This window comes from Lissotriton helveticus, chromosome 12 (genome assembly GCF_964261635.1).
Source record: "Lissotriton helveticus chromosome 12, aLisHel1.1, whole genome shotgun sequence".
Taxonomy (NCBI): domain Eukaryota; kingdom Metazoa; phylum Chordata; class Amphibia; order Caudata; family Salamandridae; genus Lissotriton; species Lissotriton helveticus.
The window spans coordinates 128,572,880-128,591,489 of NC_136073.1; the positions used below are offsets into that span (position 1 = coordinate 128,572,880).

General features: G+C 46.5%; 1 non-coding gene across 1 annotated transcript; it reads right to left on the reverse strand.

Moving 5' to 3' along the window:
• Positions 1-3,156: 3,156 nt before the first annotated feature.
• On the reverse strand, positions 3,157-3,238 carry TRNAS-GCU (transfer RNA serine (anticodon GCU)). Its single transcript has one exon. It is a non-coding gene; the product is annotated as a tRNA-Ser (tRNA).
• Positions 3,239-18,610: the final 15,372 nt, after the last annotated feature.

Below are 18,610 nucleotides of genomic sequence, written 5' to 3' on the forward strand. Positions count from 1 at the left end.
ACGGACGCATTTCTCCAGACGTGGCCTCGCCATCTGTGCTATGCATTCCCGCCGTTCCTCATGATTCCCCGGGTGCTGGCCCGAGCACGTCTATTCTTGTCGGAACTGATTCTAATCTCCCCTCTTTGGAGGGCTCAAGCGTGGTTTCCAGTTCTTCTGGAGATGAGCTGCTCGACGCCGCTTCTACTTCCTCACATGTGGAACCTTCTGTTGGATCCGCTTTGCGAGCCTCACCCATTGGTGCTGTCCGGTCAACTCCTTCTGGTAGCATGGAGAATTTCGGGGGACGCTGGCAAATCCAGGGCTTATCGGGCGACGCTACCAGATTTATCAATGAGGCTTGGGCACCCAACACACACAAGCGTTATGCATCAAGTTGGAAGCGCTGGTGTGATTGGTGCTCACAGCGGTCGGTGGATCCTGTTTCAGCGGATCTTTCTTTAATTCTTAATTTTCTGGCGTCCCTAGCATCTTCGGGGCTAGCTTACAGAACAGTTAATAACTTTCGTTCTGCAATTTCTGCAGGCCATGTGCCTCTTGATGGTAAACCAGCGGGAGAACATCCCCTGATCTCTAAATTGTTGAGGGGCATCCGGATGGTAAAACCTCCTTGTCCCAAGTATGTAGCCCTTTGGGATGTCTCAGTTGTTTTGCGTTTCCTGACGGCCTGGCCTTCTAATTCTCTCTTGACACGCAAACAACTGTCTGCAAAGCTCACTATGCTTTTGTGCTTGGTCTCTTGCAAACGGGTTTCTGATGTGCGGGCCTTGGATCTCGCTGGTCGGTCTTTTTCTCCTGAAGGTGTTACCTTTATTATTTCAAGGAGGACTAAGTGTAATACGCCCTCAGTCTCTTACCCTTCTTTTCCCCACAATCCTCAGTTGTGTGTGGTTCAGTGTATTAAAGATTATGAGGTAAGTACGGCGCCTTTTCGGCATGATTTACAGGGCCAATTGCTTATTGCATTGCAGAAACCTTTCAAACCGGTAACTCCGTTTACTTTGGCACGTTGGTTACGTTGGCTCATGCATGAAGCGGGCATTGACATTTCTCTGTTTGGTGCTCATTCTGCTAGAGGAGCCATGGCTTCTAAAGCTTTATCCATGGGTGCCAGCCTTCAGGACATCATGAAGGCTGCGGATTGGTCATCTGAAACTGTGTTTAAGACTTATTATTTTAAGCCTATTCTTGATGTTGCATCTGTTGTGGTGGCGAAGCTTTAAACAAGCATAATCGGAGCCTCCGTCCTGCCATAGAATAGAAAATTTGCTAACATTCATGCCAAGAATTTTCAATTCTATTAAGGACAGGAGGCGAGAATTATCCACCCTTATTTCATGATTGTCTTTATATATGCATATTGCTTTTATACTGTATACCTCTGGTGCTTCTTTATGAAATGTTTCCCTCCCTGTAATGATTACTATGTTCAACTTTTGGGGAACAGTTTTTACGGCCTCTGTCTCTTTCCCTTCAGGCTCCGACCTTAAATGAGGTGTGCCGGGATTTTCTTCTCCTGATCGGTCTCTTGCTGTTCCTCTGGTTCTTTGAAGTTCCTTCTCCACGTCAGCCGGACGAAGACCTCTCCGGGGGACCCCTTTGATGGCTTGTTTACCTTTATGTTGCTCTACTTATTATTGACTATGGACAAAGAAAGAGGAAGTGTTCTCCTCTATGACCCTATTTATACCTTATCATACTCTATGGTTACCCTGTGTTTCTGGGTATTGTAGTTGTTTTCTTTACTGCATTTTGATTGGCTGCTGTTTGCCAGTAAAGAAATTGAGTAAGCATAATCCTCGCCTCCTGTCCTTAATAGAATTGAAAATTCTTGGCACGAATGTTAGCAAATTTTCTATTGTAAGTGGTAGGCAGGATCGGCTCTGTGGTGGTGCAACATATATTATGGTTTTAAAAGCAGCTGCTGCTGCATTCCTGGCCTCCAGCAATTTTCAGGAATCAATAAACATATCACGATGCTCTTTCCGGAGAGAGATCGGCTTTCTCTAGTGGAAGTTTTGATTCATCATAAGGTAGCGCAGAGGGTCAATGTGCCTGCTACAAAGAACATGTACCATGCACATCACAAAGAGCAAATAAAGTAAATAAGTCTACTGCTTTTGCCAGAGCGATCCTATTGTTACTTGCAGTTTTTAAACTAAAATTCTAATGTAGAACAGTGAGCTATTCAGTATAATCAAAGCGCTGCATGAAAACTGCATGGTATGGGTTAGAGCGTTATGATTTTATCCCCTGTTTTTTATTATCCTGATGTTGCAAAATTAGTTAATTGGGGTAGAAATCAAATCTTATTATTATAGACAACCCCCAACCATGGTGTTAAGTTTTATAGTCTAAGTTTGTGCTTCTCCAGGCCAAGCACTGCCTACCAGTATGGATGACATGACTCCTATTGTAGTCCTCAGGTTTATATAACGTTTTCATAAACTGATTTACACATGTATAATTGATTCAGTGGTGTAGCAAAGGGAGGGGAGAGGTGGTCCATGAGTTTTGTCGTCGGCAGCCTCCCCTGCTCTTACCTGCTGTCTCGGGGTGGCAAGGCCCCCCACTCTTCAATCGGCCGCCATGGGGTGGAAAATGCAGAGACCACCACAGGCGGCCAAAAGGCTAGCTTTGCCGCTGGATTGATTGTCTCTGTGTAATATGTGTGATGTAAAAAGCTCGGACTCCCTACACTGCTATACGTGATGCTATAAAATGAACATAATGAATCTTTGAGAAAGTAGTTATATAGACTTGAGGAGCACTGTTGAAGGATGGTAGTGAGGGAATCCCTGATGGAGCTGGTCATTGGGGGTGCCAACAAATATTGTCGCACAGGGCACCACCAGGGCTAAAGCCAGCCCTGCATTCATGGTTAATAATTTAATTCACTGGCACCCTGTAAGCAAGCACTCCACCACTTTAGAATGCCTTGTGTGTTAAAATTTAACAGGAGGGCTGTAAAGGTCAGTCAGTGACAGGCTGAAACCATGTATGAGAGCACATAACACTTTCTGCTGTAATCTGAAAGTTGGCGAGGCTTGTGCATTCTGTTGAGTTTTGAAAACCTCACATTTTCCTTCTCATTGGAATGTACAGCAAGTGTATGAGATTTAAATAAACACTTCACAACAAGGTGACAAAGGACATCGACGAAGGTGGGATTCGAACCCACGCGTGCAGAGCACAATGGATTAGCAGTCCATCGCCTTAACCACTCGGCCACCTCGTCTCCATGTTCTCATCGATTTGACAGGCATTTATTTGTTACTAGCAAAACGGATACCCCAGCAGCATTCGATTTCATAATTTCTGAGTAATTATTAAGTTGAAGTAGAACCGGATCCGCTGCCAAAAAGACACCTGTTTGGGAATAGCCCCCCATTGCCTCACAGATCTCACAGGAAAATCTCGGTACCTCACATATCTTCCTTACACACCATGCCCTGATCTCAAGCTGCAGGTTTACCTGGGTTTCTTTTTTTCAGAGCTCTAGACATGAGATAACCTTCTTTTTAGGCGTGATCACAGAGCAAGGCTCTGAAATGCGGCTGGACCAGTTGTCACCTTACACCTGCCCGCTTGCATAGCTGTGGCCTGTGTCGCTTCAAAGTATGCTTTGCCAAGAATTCATTCACCTTAGGGGGTCCCTTGGAACCAAGGATTAACCAATAACGTGCACGGTACCAATGATGTCATTGACCCATCACTGAGGACAAATGCTTGACCCCCTTAATGAGAGGCAGGGAAGTCAATGGTCCAAGGAGGGTCGGCTTTAGCGCCGGTGGCGCCCAGTTCAACAGTGTTTGTTGGACCCCCAATGACCACCTCCGCCAAGGATTGCTTTACTACTACCCATTTATTTTTTTATTTTTTTATTTATGCGTTTTTATATAGCGCGGACTTTACCCGAAGGCGTCAGAGCGCTTCACAATAGGAACAGAAATGAAACATAATGAGAAACATTACACATTAACAGATTACAAAAGCATACGTTACGTTACATAAGGTGATAGTGACAATTGTGAGCAAACAAAATACATGAGGTAGTAAAAATTGTGAGCAACCAAAATACATGAGGTAGTAAAAATTGTGAGTAACCAAAATACATGAGGTAGTAAAAATTGTGAGCAACCAAAAATACATGAGGTAGTAAAAATTGTGAGCAACCAAAAATACATGAGGTAGTGAAAAGTGCACAAGAGGAAAAAGTGACAAGTGTGTGGTTACAAGAGAAAACAAAGTATCATTTGAGGTATAATACTGCAAAAGGTGCTAGACACTCATGCACAAAAAACGTTACGTAGGCAAAGGTGGCACTTGTGCAGGTAACAAAGGTAGAACATGTGAGAGGTAGCAAACCGTGTGTTACCAGGGCAAAGTGGTGTGTGCATGTTACAAAAGGGCACCAAACACAAGTACATGGAGAACACTACAAACAGGCAGACACACCAACCACAAGAATACACTGGGAAGGCACTTCCATGGTCATGTGAGGTAGAAATTTTCAGTAGTGGGAAGTCTTCCTCCAAATAACATGAGGACGTGAATTACTTTTGGAGGTGTCTCTGGAGGAGGAGAACTTTGAGGTCCCTTTTGAAGGCCTGGGAGGAGGCGGTGGTCCGGAGCTGAGGCGGAAGTGAGTTCCAGATTCTCACTGCGTTGCCTGAAAAGGATTGGGCACTTGTTCTCTCCTTCTTGAAAGTGGGAGGTTCAAGCAGTAGATTTTCCGCATTGCGTGAGGGTCTAGAGCCTCCAGAGAGTTTCAGTTTATTCGCCAGGTAGCGAGGAGAGGAGGAGTGCAAGGCTTTGTGGGTGATACAAGCGGTCTTGTAGATAGCTCTAGCCTCGAAGGGAAGCCAGCGGAGGCTAGATAACAACGGTGTGATGTGATCGCTTCTTTTGGCCCCATAAATGAAACGAGCTGCTGAATGGAAAACAGACTTAAGTGGGGACAGGTGAGATTTGGGGAGGCCAGTAAGAAGAGAATTGCAGTAGTCTAGTCTGGAGAGGACCAGTGATTGCACCAGGGTTATAAGGTCCTGCTCCGGGAAGAAGCGTCGTATTCCCCAGAGAAGGCGCAGTTGGTAACGCGCAGATTTTGCAGTAGAATTGATGTGGGGAGTTAGAATGAGTTTTTTGTCGAGAATGACACCAAGGGATTTTGCGCTGTCGACAATGATGGGTTTATTGTTTAGTAGATTCATCTCATCCATCCATGATTGAACCGGGGGAGGAGAGAGTGAGGAGGAGAAGAGGAGGAATTCAGTTTTGGAGGGATTCAGAATCAATTGATGAGTTGACATCCAGTTTTGGATGAAGTCGAGAGTGGAGCTTAGGATGGAGAGATCATGAGTGGAGGTAACCTTGAGGTAGAGTTGGGTGTCGTCTGCATAGAGATGATAGTGAATCCCGGATTTGCTTAGGAGGTTTCCCAGTGGTTCTAAGTAGAGATTGAACAATGTGGGTGCAAGTATAGAGCCTTGGGGAACACCTTGACCCACCGCCACAGGAAAAGAGAGACTATTCGCTATTTTGATCATTTGAGATCTGTCAGAGAGGAAGGATGCAAACCATTTAAGCACGGTGCCCTCCATGCTCATTCTCTGTTGAAGGATATTGAGGAGGGTGTTGTGATTGACAGTGTCAAAGGCTGCAGAAAGGTCAAGGAGAATTAGCAGACAGGACCCCCTGAGTCGAGTATCCTCAGCGCATCATCAACCACTTGCAGTAGGGCTGTTTCAGTGCTGCAGTTTTGGATGAAGCCGGACTGACAACTGTCAAGAAGATCATTGTCCTTGATATGACGAGAGAGTTGTTTTGCTACACATCTTTCTGTGATCTTCGCAAGAAAGGGAAGGTTAGTGATGGGGCGGAAGTTGTTGAGGTCCTTCGCATCAGCAGTGGGCTTTTTAAGCAGAGGGGTGACCTGCCCAGTTTTGAAGGCGACAGGAAGGGAGCCTTGCCATAGGGAGAGGTTGATCAGAGTGGTCCAATAGGAAAGGGAATGGGTATAGAAGTCAACGACAATGGCACTGGGGATAGGGTCAAGAGAATGGTTGGAGGGCTTTGTTTCACGTATGCACTTGAGAAGGGCATCTTCAGATATGGGGTCAAAGCTCTGCCAAATGGCTAAGGATTTACGCTCCTCTGGAGGTGTAGGATGAGCGACCTGATCCACAAGTGATTTCACTTTTTCATCGAAGAAAGTAGCGAAATCCGCTGCTCTCTTAGTAGAATCCTCCACCTCGGAGGATGTGGGAGAGCAGCTCGGAATCTTGATGAGATCGAATAGTTTTTTGGGTCTATTTTTGGCGGAGTCAAGGAGGGCTTTGAAATGCGCCGCTTTCTCAAGGAAGATATGCTTGTGGTACTTTGATCTTGCTGTACGAAGCATGGCTAAATTGTCTGTGGAGGGCACTTGCCTCCATTGCTTCTCCAGGAATCTTAGCTGCTTCCTTTCCTCATAAAGGGATTTGTTGAACCAATGTGCTGAGGGAGTGGGCCTGATCCTTTTGCTTTTGAGTGGAGCGACGTTATTGATTTCAGCTGCAAGAACTGTGAGGCATTGGGAGGTGAGATCGTCAACAGCTATGTTCGGGTCTAGCTTTGGGAGTGATAGCAAAGCTGATTCACAGAGGGGACCGGCATCAATATTTTTGGCATCACGGAACCAGGAGATGGCCTTCTTGGGTTGGCCAAGAGTTATAGAGTGTGAAAGTTGGAGAGAGAATGGGATGAGGTGGTGGTCAGACCAATCTACATGAATTGGGGTAGTGGTAGACAGTATGCCTGCTTTAGAAATAACAAGGTCCAGGATTGCGCCCTTAGAGTGGGTTGGTTCAATGCAGTGTTGGATAAGATCGTTTGTGGAGAGGAAGGTGGCCAGAGAGCTCGCAGAGGAGTCTTGCTGTACGCCCCAGTGGAGATTGAAGTCACCCACGAAGGTCTGATTGTCACTTTGTGTGTATTGGTCGCTGATGAAGTCAGTGAGATCTTCTATGAACGAAGAGCCACTACGAGGCGGGCGGTAGATGATATGGAATCTGAGAGGTGAACGGTGTTTCAATTGAAGCTCCAGAGAAAGGCATTCAAAGGTGAGGGAGGAACTGCTTGGAGAAGCCTTAAGTTGGAGGGCGTTTCTAAAGATGACTGCAACACCTCTCCCCGTGTTTTCAGTTCTGTCATTCCTAAATATGGAATAACCTGTCGGTAATTGAAGATCAAACATAGAGTGAGAGGTATCTTTGAACCAGGTCTCTGTGAGGAAGAGCATGTCAAGTTTGTGAAGGGTGATGGTATCGGAGATTTCAAGTTTATGTTTTACTGCAGATCTGCAGTTGTGAAGCATACAGCGCAGCTCTGTCAAGACTGTTTTGGTGACGGGGGCACTTGGGCTCCGAAGGGTGATCGGGATGTTGTACTTATGTGGGGGTGCTCGGGAAGGTTAAGGTGGGTGCTTTGTTCTGACAGAGGTGATGATCGGAATAGTGTAGATAGTGGGGTTGCTAGGGGGGTTGCTAGGGTATGTCTGTTGAAGAAGGGTGGCGTTCAAGGGCTTGTGTGAGTTAACGACGTTTGTAGACGATTGGTTGAGCTTGGCTGTAATGGAGTGAGGGGGCGAGGAGCATCTCATTGGAAGTTGGGAGGGAGTAGAGGTGCATAGATGGGTGGAGATCTTAGAGCATAGAAGTGAAATGGCAGCTGTAATCTGGGAGATGGAGGTGATCAGAGAGCCTAGCATATTTTCCAGTGGGAATGAGGCAGAGCATGGAAGGTTGGGTGGCTCTATTGAGACAGGGGGGGGTGGAATTGGTGGTGGAAGGCAGGGAGAGGTGGGGGGACAGGAGGTACGTTGGGGAGAGGTGGGGGGACAGGAGGTAAGTTGGGGTGTGGGGTTCACAGGTGGAGTAGGTGAATTGGGCGTTAAGGGAGAGTTGTCATTGTTGGTGTTGCAAGAAGGAGAGGAATTAGGGAAACATTTAGAGGGAGAGAGGTGCGGAACACGGCGGTAGGGAAGTAGGAGTGGGGAGGCCTGAGTGGCGTCATGGGAATGTAGGAGGTTTGGGAGGAAACGAGGTGCAGTGGTTGTGGAGGCCCTGTCAGTTAGGAGAGGTGGCAGTGAGGGAACGGTCATCTGGCAGGGTGAGGGGGGTTGAGAGAAAGGGAAGTTGAGGAAAGGAAGTGGTCCTGCTGGGCCCGAGGGAGGGAGATGGAAGGGGTTACTAGGAGGGGAAAGGGGTTAGTGCTTCAGTACTGGAGGAGTAGGAGGGAGGAGAGAGATGCAGTGGGAATGTGGCGAAAACAGGATGAATGACGAGGGGATGAAGGGGTGGAGAGGAGGGATGGAAGGAGAGATAAGGGGAACATAGGGAAAGTTAATTGGGGGAGAGGGTTGGAGGAGAGGTGGACTAAAAATGAAAAGTGCCCCTTAAGTCTCCATAAATACTCTCTCTCTCACGCGTTTAATTGGTTTTATAGTGCTGCCACCACTCATACCAGTTTAGGGTATAACAGCACTGAGACAATCAATCGTATGTGTTGTTAGAAATGGGAGTCTCCAGTTGGCAAAGGTAGGTACCTTTGTCTAAATAGGGGCCCTTGCTTCTAGTCAAGGTAAGGGGGATAGACACTTTAGATAACCCCTGCTCACCCCCTTGGTAGCTTGCCACGAACAGACACGCATATCCCAAAGGCAATGTGTAAAGTATTTGTACCAACACTCACAGCAACATAGCAAAAACACCACAAATGGACTCCACACCAGTCTAGAAAAATAAAATATCTTTATCTAAACTGAACAAGACCAAAACGATGAAAATCCAACATACACAGTTAAAAATATGACTTTCAAAAGGTTTCAAGAACTTGTACCATAGAAAACTATGGATGCATGATTTTTCACCAATGTACCCAAGATGCTTCAAAGTTCATGAGCCAAACAGCTTCAGCATTGAAAAACAAAGAGATGCGACACTCCTCAGACCTTGGGGAGGCGATGCAACAGTACCGCTGCACGCAGAGGAAAGGTCGCGGCGAATACGGTCTGTACAGGAAGTGATGAGTCGATTCTTCATGGCGGTTCCGGTCCGCTGGTGAGGTCTCGGAGGAACTTGCCACACAGGTACGATGTGTGGAAATCCTGGATGTGCCGGTTATGGATGCAGCGGCGGCGAAGTGGTGTTGTGTCTGTCCTCTTCAGCCGCAATCCCTCCATGTGTAGATTCTTACAGCGGCGACAGGCGCTGCGGCGGTTTCTGCAGCGGCACGGCAATCGATGGACATTCGTTTCACGCTGTAGAGATGCATCGGGGAAACAGCTGCAAGAAAGGCGTTGCGTTGATTTCTGTAGTTCTTTGAGTTTTTTCTTTCTTCCAGCTCCCAAACAGCAGCAACCACCTCGAGAGACCCAAAACTGCCACAGGCACCTCAAGGCAGGTCAAAACTCACAACAGAAGAGTTCAGGGGAGCTGGGGGTGAAGTATTTGTGTCCATGAGACTTCTGAACAGGAAGCCAGCTTACTACAGGACCTTGGAGATCTCCTTAAAACAGGGGACACAGTACACAGCAAAGTCCTTCTCCTTTCCTTGGCAGAAACAGCAATTGCAGGCCAACCCCAGACACACAGCAAGGGCAGTACTTCTCCTCAGTCTCTCCAGCTCTTCTCCTTGGCAAAGGTTCCTCTTGAATTCCAGGAATGATCTAAAGTTCAGGGGTTTTAGGTCTAATTCTTAAACCGGAAAATGTCTCTGTTCTCTTTGTACAAGGGGCTCTGAGCCCATTTGAAACCAGTTTTGGGTGGCACTCTGCAAGTGCACAACAAAATCAATTGTCAATGTGAGCCTTGGCTCCAGACACACCACAGGGGTGGAGCCAGCATTGTGGAAGACAGGCACAGCCCTATTCAGGTACAGGTGCTACCCCTCCCACTACTCCAAATGCAGATCAGGCCTATTCAGCCTAGTGCTGACTCATCCAGACTCCTGGAGCCATTGCACCTCCCTTGCACACTTGCCCAGTCAACATGGCAGTTAACAAACTGCGCACAGTGCAGTGGCAGACCTGAGACATCTTTTCAGGACTACTCATGTTGGTGGCACAATCAGTGCTGCAGACCCACTAGTAGCATTTGCTTTACCAGCCCTGGCACACTCAGTGCCCTTTACTAGGGACCAATTAGTAAAGCAAATATGCCAATCAGGGAGAACCAATCGCAATAACAATTTACATAGAGAGCATATGCACTTTAACACTGGTCAGCAGTGGAAAAGTGCCCAGAGTCCTATAGCCAACAAACACAAGTCAAGAAAAAATAGGAGGAAGAATCAATTAGTTTGGGGATAACCCTGCAAAAAGGGCCATTTACAACATGTGTGTAAATCAGTATATAGGAAATGTAAGATAAGACAGAGGACTACAAGGTGTGAGAGTCACAAGTCACCCATACTGGTAGGCAGGATAGTTTAAGAGTACTTGCTCTGAAGAAGAACAAACTAAGAATTTGAAACTTAACACCATAGTTGGGGGGCCTCACTAGTAATCAGAATTGATTTCTATCCAAATGAACCCTTTTTCCAACAGTAGGATAATGAAAGACTGGTTAGAAAAATCATAAGACCGTTGCTGGGTTTCTTTGCTCCCAAGGTGCGCCAGACCATTGTACAGGCATCTATCTCATCCAGATTGGATTACAGTAATTCTCTTTAATTGGGGGCAAATAAGGCGAGTATGAAGCGGTTGCAGAGGGTTCAGAACGCGGCGGCTCGGCTCTTGGTTGCACTGCCTAGATCCTGCTCGGTGGCACATGTGCTCCCTAAACTCCATTGGCTACCGGTTGAAAAGCACATTGAGTTTAAGGTGTTGTGTTTTTCTCACAAGATTCTGACACATCAGGCCTCAGCAGGGTTACTTCATTTGCTGGCGCCTTATGAGCCGGGGCGTCTACTGCGCCCCGCTGATCTCGCGCTGACCCGCGTTCCGCGAGTCTGGAAAGCGAGGGCCGGAGGTCGCTCCTTCTGTTATATGGCGGCGAAGCTTTGGAATACGCTTCCTGTCTTTATGAGAAGCACTACGAATGATTTGGCCTTTCGCAAAGCCTTAAAGACCTGGCTTTTCCCTACACTGAGCATCTAATTTGTTACCCCGCTCTCCTTGGTCTCCTGTCTCTTGGTTTCTGGTTGCGCTGGGGTGCCTCGTTGCTGAGGCAGCCATGCGCATTACAAATCCAAAAATAAACAAATAAATAAATAACGCTCTAATCTATACCTTGCAGTTTGCATGCAGCTCCTAGATAACAGTTAATAGCTCATTATTTTATGTTAGGATTTTAACTTATAAACTGCAAGTAACAAAGGATCTCTAAGACAAAAGAAGTAGCCCACTGACCTATTTACGTTATGTGCACTTTGTGATCTGCATGGTACATGTTCTTTGCAGTAGGCATATTAAACCTCTGCACTACCTTACAATGAGTCAACAATGTCACTAGACAAACCTCCAATCTATCTCTAGGAAGAACATTAATCCCCAAAGTTATCTGACATTTTTATTGTTGCCTGAAAATTGCTGGAGTCCAGGAACCTGGCAGCAGGTGCTTTTAAAACCATAATATACTTCAAACATGACATCCCTACCTGAAGTCAGCACCAGGTCCTGGGTGTAAGGAGAGGCAGAGAGAGTGGTGCTGGGATAATTTTTAGAGTGGGTGGTGGACTGCTATTAATGTTATATCGCTGAAATAATTGGGATTGGGAAAAATCCAAGCGTCACACAAAAAACACAAGAGTAATAAATGTGCATTCCCATTCATCAGGAGAGTGGCAAGGGTGCGGTATGCAGCTGGTGGTGCATTTTGGAGCACTGGCAAGGTAGCCCACAGTCATTTACAGACAGCAAAGTCCAGTAATGGTCAGTAAATTTGCATAGCCTTGCAGTTTTATGGGTAAAAATATACAGTGCAAAAATGAATATGTGTGGAAATCGAGTCTCAGTGACTATTTATCACTTGCACATCACCAAGTAAAGCATCTTGATTTCTTTTGATGCTACTAAAATCTTTGTTTCCAATACACTTCAGCATTACAAAAAAAGTGCTTCATTTGTGCTTTCATAATTGCTGATATAATTTTAAATATGTATACAGTTAATTTACTGATATTTAAATGTTGTGTTTTAGAAAACCAGCTGCGGGCGGCATTGGGAGTACCTGCAAGGCGGTGGCGTGGGGAAGGGGAGGGGCAGTGTGGGGGGTAGTAATGTATGGATTACGGAGCTTCCCAGGTAAGTAAACATTTAAATAAATAAAACACATTTCGTTGAGTGCACTGCATCCCCAAATGCAATGCAGTGCGCGCAACAAAATTTGTTTTATTTATTTAAATGTTTACTTACCTGTAAAACTCTGTAATCTATACATTACTACCCCCCACCCTGCCCCTCCCCCTCCCCACGTCACCGCCCTGCAGGTACTCCCACTGCCGGCCATGGCTGTAGAAAACTGACATCCTACAGCCTTTCCTTTCACTTCCTGCCCCCCAGCTAGATTGTCACCGGGGTCACTTTTACAAAATTCTCTCACTTCACAGTCAGAGTAATAAAAGTACTCTCCAGTTTCCAAACAAGCGGCATCTTGTCAAAAGATGTAGCTGAAGGTTTGACATTTGTCGTTGAGCACGTGCCCAATGTGACAGGAGACGCACAAATTATCAAGGCGTCTTTATTGCTCATTCACCTTCTGAACTCCAGCATGATTATTACTGATGGTGCTGCAGCACCCCCTGCAACCCTACTTTTGGTCTGCATGGAACAGAGATCTCACTATCAAGTCACTGCAAAGATGTGATGTCACTGGCCCTGTCACTGATGCATTGATTTCACTGAAAAACTAAGGTGATCCTATCATTGAGAGCCAGCATCACTCACCTCATCCGTCTCTATGAAGCAGTGACGTCACCGTCAGGGAGAGGAAAATATGGGGCATATTATCAAGAACCCGTGTTAAAATTATCGCTGTTTTATTGGCAGGAAACTGCAGATAAAACGGCGATAGTGGGCTTGATAATACGCCCTTGTTAATTCCCATAGAAGCCCATGTTAACACCAGAACATGGGATACTATGGGAATTAACAAGAGCGTATTATCAAGCCCATTATCGCCGTTTTATCACCAGTTTCCTGCCGATAAAACAGCAATAATTTTAACACCGGTCCTTGTTAATATGCCCCTATGTCACTAAACCAGTCTCTGAAATGTAGTGATGTGTTCGAAAGGCACTGATGTTCCTAGACCCAACAAACAGAGACCGTGAGCTCACTCACTGCAGGTCAAAGGTGCCACTGACCTCACCAATGAGAGGCAGTGATATTACTGTGACTGAAATGTAATGCTGCCAATCTCCCTGTCACTGAGATGGTATGATCTTTCCAAACAGCAATTGTGTGAATCTATCAATGTGAATCACCAAAGTAATTAATAAACATTAACACAGCTGGTTTAAAACTGGTAGGCATTGATACCACTGTCTGTCAATGTTAAAAAAAAAGTTTTGATATAGATAGATGGAGTGGCAGCTAGCAAAAAACAGGGGTGATGAAGTGGGGGATGAAAAAAACAAAAAAAAACAAAAAACAATCACTTACCTCTTCGACCGGCAGCGTCTCTACTCCGCTTCCCTTATGACGAGTCTCATAATGGAAGCAGCAAGCACAAAGGGTCTCCTAAGCCAATCACAACACTGCAATGAAGTGTTGTGATTGTTCTGAGCGCCACGGTTCGGCGCTCAGACGGGGACTGTGCCTGTGCATGTTCCCCACCAGACTGAGCATTACAGTCTGGTGGGGAACATACAAAGTGTGCATGACTGTTTGACTGGCCCAAGAGGGCCAGCCAAACTGTCATTCACACTCAGAGTGTGACCATCACTCCTCTCCCTGTGACCCCAGCTCTGCTCTATTTTAACCTAGCCCCATATCTAAGAAAAATAAAATAATAGCAATGTTATCATCATTTTATTTTTCCTTTTTTCCTTGCTCTGAGAGTCGGGGGCGACGCTCCTCTGCCTTAGTGGAAGAGCCGCCCTGGAAAGATGCCTAATATGCGGAATTTAAGGTCATATGCAGTGTCGAAGGTGAAAGTGAGAAACACTTAGACACTTTGCTTGTTAGTCTAGGAGTATGATTCTCTTTCTGAGTGTAAGAGGTACTGGGTTCAAATACCATCAAAACCCACATTTTAGTCTTCCCTTTATTTTTTTTTGAGTTTAAAAATATGCCCAATTGACAATCACGTTATAAGAGCCCTTAAATTTGACAGGATTTTAGTTTAAATACAAAAAAGGATCCCCCTTTTACCTTCAGCTGTTACTCCGTGGATAATAGCAGGAGCAAAACGCACCCTTTAAGTTTCATGTTAGTATATTATTTTATCAACAATATTAATTGTTTATTGTTTGTCTTTATTTTGGTCAATACAATAAAATGAATAAACAACAGTCCTTCTAAAAATCAGTTTCTGAATTGTGCATTAATACTGTAGGAGAGTGGGGTCTGCAATCCTATGGTCACCCCAGATTTTTGCTTTTTGCTTCACTGGTTTACGACTTTCCCTGGCTGTGGGCCTGCTAATCAGACCCACATCCTAGCTGTTCTCTCTCTAAATTGACATCCATGTACTTTAGGTGCATTTACCAATTGGTATTGGGACCCCTTATCAGCCCCTGTACAGTGTACCTTGGGTACCCAGGGCATAGGTGAACCCAAGGCCTACCAGGGGCTGCAGCATGTATTGTGCCACCCCTGGCTGGCCATCCAAACAGACACAACTGGCTGGTAAGACAGTTGGGGTAAGGTGGTGTAATCACCCTTTGCTGTAGATATAGTATACCTATATCTAACCCTAAAATGGACACATATATTCCTATCAGTCACTCCTATGGCAGGCCTTATCAATCCTGAAGGCAGAGTGCTTGGAATTATGTGAGATGGTGCTCTAGCATGAGCTGAGCCTGTCTGCAGCTTGCGGAACCAAGTCCTTATAGCTGTTCCATGATAACGCTATACCATATACTCTTAAGTGCATTATAATCCTCGCGGTTATTGCTAACTTTGGTATAGCATTATCAAAACATGTCGAGTAAGGTGTCATACGAATTGGAATACTACCCCCTTGCCAGTTCTGGTGACGGGGGTAGCATTCCACCCTTTTAGAGGGACACGACATGTATATAACTGTGAACCCCGGTTAAAGTTAACTCGAGCCTCAGCATCACAAAATGGATGCTGCCACCACAGACACAAGTCTGACCTCCTGCTGCTGGGAGTCATTCCAGCGAGGGAGGCCTGGACAAAGGGTTTCCTGCGTTGGGAGGTGCTAGCACCACCCCAGACAGGATTTTGTGTATTGAGGTAGGGAGGCCTGAAAGGAATGAGACATGCCTGGGGTACACAAGGTGTCCCTGTGCATACACCGGTTCAAACCAGTCGCTGAGGCACTCCTGCCCCAGCTCTGGCACGAAACCGGACAAAGGATAGGGGGTGTAACCACCCCCCTTTCTGGTCCCACCCATAGGAGGGACCTAGTGATAGTACAGCCCCCTTTACCAGGATAAAGGTAGGAGCTGGTCCCATTCCAAATTAGATTATCCTGAACAACTTTACAAGAAGAAACTCTGGACTTCGACGTACTTCTCCACAGAAGACTGAAGAATCTCCCTTGTGGGCAAGGAGTGTCCACCCTGCAACTGCAGGCACCATCAAGCGTCTTAGCGGTCCACTTTGTCATCCTTCCTGCCGGATCCAGACTTCAGAGCCCAACGAGACCCGGACTCCCAGACCTCTCCGACCTCTACTCACATCGGCAGGACAGCTGAGACCCGTGGGTGCAACGAGACACGTGGGACCGGCCATCTTGAAGAGACTGCACTTCGCTTCCAGCACGACTTCTGAGGCCTCCTCGAGAAAGTGCCTAGGGGATTGAGAAGCCCCAGCCCCGAGCAGCTCCTGCACCAAAGACCAGCCCTCCAGCATCCACGAGATCTGCGTGGGGCCCTTTTGCTTGATTGCTGCTCGATGCGTTGTCTGGTCACTTGCCGGCTGGCTAGTGACCTCCTAGACGACGATCCAAGAAATCTACTCAGCTGGTCTGATTGCTCCAGACTGGCCCTTGCTCCCTTCCAAAAGAGGAGCACCCTGGACCCTCCTGGTCCACTCCAGACGCCGTTTCCACTCACCGCGTGGTTTGCCTTTGCCAAGGCCTGTTGACTCCAATCCCGGATCCGACACCGCCGACAGCGAGAGCCTGCGTGGGACAGCTCGTGCCTCCATCCTGGTCGTTGAAGACACCTCCTGGTCCACGTAGCTGCAGAGACAAGCGTCCACTCTTCACCTGATCGCGACGACAGCATCTGGTTCCCTCCTGGTTCCACACCAGTCACTGGCTAGTGACTTTGAACACTGTCCCCTCTGCTTTCAGGTCCTCTTCTTCCTTGATCCACCCTTGTATCGCACCGGACATCCTCCTCCTGGTCGCCTGCAGAATCTTTCCTCCAGGCTCCATTGACTTCAACGCTGAAACCCGACACACTTTCACACCTATGCACCCGCAGCCCGTGGGTGAGGTAACGAGAGCATTTTGTTGCTCATTGGTAGATTGACTCTCCTAGTGTCCAGATATCCAGTCTTTTTAGACCCTAACTAGTCGGAACTGTCTATTACTTACCTTTTCGTAATTTGTTCTGCCCATTGACTTTGTTCCGCATCCCGCGTTTGAGTTCACACTCTGCACACGCGTCCCATGGGCCTCCTGATACTTACCTAAGGTTAGGGTAGGGTAGTCCCAGCGAACCTACAGTCTCTGGGCATCTTCATTTTCTAAATCGTTCTACTTATACCATTTACTTAGTATATGGTTTGCCATGCCCCTAGGGCACCATTGTAATTTTGTGCAACTTATCGTATTTTTCTTAAGAGATTGTCATGTGCTTAGCCCTCTGACCTCATAAAGAGTTCAGAGGTGTTTGTTATTAATAAATATACTGTTTATTTTTATAACAACCTGTGTGGTGTCCTTTCATCTGGTATTCAAGGGGTTATATGTGGTAAAACAGCTGGCTTCACATGCCAAAAGAGTTTAGCCTAAGCCTGCTTTGTCCATGCTACCATTAGGATAGCTGGTCTATAAGGTTGACTTACAACCAATCACCATAAGGGTTGTTTGGACTGATACAAGGTGATCACTAGAATTAGTGAGCATCATATATCAGGCCAACTTCTCACATTGGTGTGCAGCGGTTGGGATTTGAGCTTGCTGTTGTTTTTACCAAATATAATCTTGAAATATCATTTGAAAGATCACATAAGGTACCATAGGTACATATAACAAGCTTAGAAATACTCTGAGTTCTACTGAACCAGCTGTTGTAATAGAAAGGGCCTAGCACACCCCGACTACAACTCTTAGCAAGGGATCAGCAGGAAAACCCATAGTGTAGGTAAGTGCATCACTTACACCTCACTAGAAAGCATGTCTACCACAGGAGAGATCTCAGTAGCTCCCCTTGTGGTTAGTGACCCTCGCAGGTCCTTTCCAGATATGCAGCCCTCAGCGTCCAGGAGATGAGACAATTGTGTACCTCCAGGAGACTGAAACAGGGTTCTAACCCTACCACTCCCTTTCTGTTAGGTCTCTTAGAGACATATGATGCCAGAAGGGCTGCCAATGCAGGCCCCTCTAATCCAGATGGGAGCATGCCCCCTTAGAAGGTGATCCAGGTGATCCAGACTCTAACCTCCCTGAAACAGAGAATGTAGAGGGTAGGGAAGAGGGAAACTTATCTGAGGATGAGGCAGAAAATGGCCAACCTTTAGTCAGCAGACTTACAAGGGCCAACTTAGACCTACATAGGGAGGGAACTGGGGGAGCCCCAGTGCCATCCACTAGCAGGCCTAACTTTGGGGTCAGGAGAGATAGATCTCCTTCTAGGGACTCCAACAGATCTGTTCACTCCCGTGCCTCTCATGCATCTGCTCAGAGGAGGATGACTTCCCCTCAGAGGAGAGAGCATGAGGCAAAGATGAAGAAAGTTAATCTGAGGATTCAAAGGGAAGAACTTGCCCTTGCCAAGGAGAAACTTGCCTTTGCTAGAGAGCAATAGTTGAGTGGGTTAGCACCCACTGGTGGCAGCAATATCCCTAGGGATAAAGACAGGAGTTTTGATAATAGACACCTGAGTAAAATAGTGCCTTCCTATAAGACAGGAGATGATATCCACAAGTGGATAACTGCTCTGGAGAGAGCCTGCAAAGTACAGCAGATACCCCAGAGTCAGTGGGCAGCAATATTGTGGCTCTCCTCTGAAGGTAAAGGTAGAGATAAGCTCCTCACTGTTAGAGATGAGGATGCTAATGATTACCAAGTCCTGACAACTGCACTGATTGATGGGTTTGGCTTAACAACTGAACAGTACAGGGTGATGTTCAGAGACACCCAGAAAACTCAGGCTCAGGATTGGACTGACTTTGTTGATTGTGCCACTAAGGCTTTGGAAGGCTGGTTACTGGGTAGTAAAGTTACTGATTACACAGGATTGTATAATCTAATTATGAGAG